Source organism: Schistocerca nitens, chromosome 6 (genome assembly GCF_023898315.1).
Source record: "Schistocerca nitens isolate TAMUIC-IGC-003100 chromosome 6, iqSchNite1.1, whole genome shotgun sequence".
NCBI lineage: Eukaryota > Metazoa > Arthropoda > Insecta > Orthoptera > Acrididae > Schistocerca > Schistocerca nitens.
In genome coordinates, this window is record NC_064619.1 from 17,732,801 (window position 1) to 17,736,325 (window position 3,525).

At 50.6% G+C, this 3,525-nt stretch overlaps 1 pseudogene; it reads right to left on the bottom strand.

Annotated features, from left to right (window-relative positions):
- Nucleotides 1–352: 352 nt before the first annotated feature.
- On the bottom strand, nucleotides 353–471 carry LOC126263753 (5S ribosomal RNA; annotated as a pseudogene).
- Between the last annotated feature and the right edge of the window lie 3,054 nt (nucleotides 472–3,525).

The following is a 3,525-nucleotide window of genomic DNA, read 5'->3' on the forward strand; positions in this document are numbered from 1 at the left end:
AAACTACCAGAAAAATGAATTCAACACGCATTTTAGAATTAAAAGAAATTAAGGGAAAGCGTCTGCAATCATTATGCACTCCTACGGAAAATACAGCACATTGCATATACATCAGACTTCATCGATTAATTAGACCTACCATACAAACACCGTCTGAACTTGCCTTGAAGGCCCAACAGTACCAACCGGCCGCCGTGTCACCCTCAGCCCTCAGGCGTCACCGCAGGCGGGTATGGAGGGGCATGCAGTCAACACACCATTCTCCCGGCCGTTGTCAGTTTTCGATACCGGTGCCGCTATTTCTCATTCACGAGCCTTCAATGGGCGTCACAAGGGTTGAGTGCACCACGCTTGCCAACAGCACTCAGCAGACCCGGATGGTGACCCATCCATGTGCTAGCCAAGCCCGACAGCGCTTAACGTCGGTGATCTGACGGAAACCGGTGTGACCGCTGCAGCATCGCCGTAAGCATACCGAGAAAAAGAATTAAACACGAGGCTGGATACAGCCCGCCACATTTCAGTGCGTTCAGAGGGCCATACTTATCACGATTTTGTACCACAACATTCTCGTGTGAATAGCGCTCAAGTGGTCAGTCATACACTGGTCAGTCAGAACATTATGATCGGCTACTTACTATCGATATAAACCCGTCCAGGCGATAGCTGCGGCGCCTGGCGAGTAATTACTGCTAATCGCACACAGGAACGGTGCACGTGTTACTGAGTGTGCTGTCCGTGTACAGAATGGAGAAGGTGCACGGTCTATCTGTGTGTGGCCGAGGGCAGATTGTGATGGCCCGGAGGCTCGGGATGACCATTTCGGAAACTGGACGGCTGGTCCAGTTTTCGAAGAGAGGTGTGGTGAGTATCTTCAATACGTGGCGAAACCAAGTTGAAATAACGTCCAGATGTCGTGGGGTTAGGCGGCCACCGTTCATTACAGATGTTGGACGTCATAGGCTGGACACACTGGTAAAACAGGAAAGGCGGCGAACTGTAGTGGAACTGACATCAGACATTAACACTGCGCAGAGTACAAGAGTATATGAAAACACAGTGTACCAAACACTCCTAACGACAGGCCTCCACAGCCAACGATCTATGCATGTGCCAATGTTAGCACCACGACATCGGCAAACATGACTGAAATAGGCACGTGACCATCGGCACTGGGCATTGGCGCAATGGCAGAGCGTTGCATGGTCTGATGAATCCCGATACCTTCTGCACCATGCCAATGGGAGGGCACGAAACCTTCGTCTTCCAGGAGAACATCTCCTAGACACCTGTACTGTAGGGCAGCGACAAGTTGATGGAGGGTCCATTATGCTCCGGGGAAGATTCACGTGGGCTTCCATGGAGCCAGTAGAGCTCGTGCAAGGCACCATGATGGCCAAGGAGTATCGTACACAGGTCGCAGACGACGTGGATCCCATCATGACAACCATGTTTCCCGATGGTTCAAAATGGTTCAAAATAGTTCAAATGGCTCTGAGCACTATGGGACTCAACATCTTAGGTCATAAGTCCTCTAGAACTTAGAACTACTTAAACCTAACTAACCTAAGGACATCACACACACCCATGCCCGAGGCAGGATTCGAACCTGCGACCGTAGCAGTCCCGCGGTTCCGGACTGCAGCGCCAGAACCGCTAGACCACCGCGGCCGGCGTTTCCCGATGGCAGTGGCATTTTTCAACATGATAATGCGCCATATCAGAAGGCCAGGTGTGCGATAGAGTGGTTCAAGGAAGACAGTTGAGAGTTCCAATTGATGTGTGGGCCACCCAACTCGCTAGATCTCAACCCTATTGAACACATCTGGGCCGGCTGGAGTGGCCGAGCGGTTCTAGGCGCTACAGTCTGGAACCGTGCGACCGCTACGATCGCAGGTTCGAATTCTGCCTTGGGCATGGATGTGTCTGATATCCTTAGGTTAGTTAGGTTTAAGTAGTTCTAAGTTCTAGGGGACTGATGACCTCAGAAGTTAAGTCCCATAGTGCTCAGAGCCATTTGAACACATCTGGGATCCGACTGCGGTTTCAGAGCTCATCGTCCCCCTCCCTGGAATGTATGGGAATTAGGTGACTTGTGGGTGCAGATGTGGTGCCAACTCTCTCCAGCTACCTACCAAAACCTCATTGCTTCCATGCCACGACGCATCGCCGCTGTTAAGCGTGCCAAGGGTGGACATACCGTTCTGGCTGATCAGTGTACACTCGTAGTTTGCCCGACCGTGCAGGATTGTACAGCCACGCTGCTTACTTTGAGTCAGGAAACGGGCTTGAATGCGGCAAGAGAAGTACCTGCACAAACAGTGTGCCATGGTTGTCACGCCACTTGAGTTTGGCACTACTTCCTCCTGCGAGTCATGGTACTTCGCTGGCGTACGACGTGATTATCTAGCGAGCGCAAAGCAGGAAGTGATTAGTGCCAGGTACTTAATCGGAGTCGATGGACATGATGTGGCTATTGCATCAGCGTGTGATTCGCTCCCCTTCCGATGCGGAGCTTTGGAGCCCTGTCTGGCCTGTTGTAAGAGTGCAGTTACTTCTGAGGCAACGCGGTCCAGCAGCAAGGCGGCCATTGTTACGGCTAGCCGAGGAGAAGGAAGAGACACCTCGTTTAGTGGTGCGCCCAAATACGACACTGAACATGGGAGTGGCACCATGTCGTTTTATTTTAGACGAGTCCCGGTTATGCTTCCAGCACCACTATGACTGTACACGTGAGTGGAGGTTGCGAAGAGAATGAATATTGCTAGGCTGCTCCCGCCGTCGTCACATGAGCCCAACATCCGCGCGATGGCATGACGTGCAATTCAGTACACAACACGACCACCTCAGGTATTTTGGAGAGCTGAAGTTACGTTCATGACACGTTAGAGCTGGTGACCTGCACTGAGTCTCCATACTTTTATCCTTCAAGAAGATGACGTAAGACCGCATTTCCCCCGTTCTTTTGACCCTTCTCGATACAATGGAAGTTCGAGTGTTGCACTGGCCATCATGTTCTCCAATCCGCATCTACGTCTACATGACTACTCTACAGTTCTCGCTTAAGTGCCTGATCGAGGGTCATCGAACCACTTTCACGTTGTTTCTCTACCGTTGTACTCTCGAACGTCGCCCGGGAGAAACGAACACTTAAATCCTTCTTCGCAAGTTCTGATCTCTCTCATTTACGAAGGGCGTTGCAATAAGTATTGCAACACATTATTTTGTGAAAGCAGGTTGGTTTCATTCACAACTGTAACGCAGAGTTGCCATAGGCCGAAACATGACTGTTACAACTATTTAAATTCCACCTCTGACGAAACAGGCTTTATCCGTGAAAATTACACACGCAGGAAGGTGAGGTTCGACTGTAAGGCGCTGAAAGAACAATTGGCTGAACACGACACGAGGTCGGAAGTGAGCAGGAGTCAAAGCATGCACTGTTTGTCGATTGTAGATGTTGAGTTGTAGCTGCATTTCTCGTAATACTCGCCACACAGTACTCTGCGAAACATTCATTTGAGG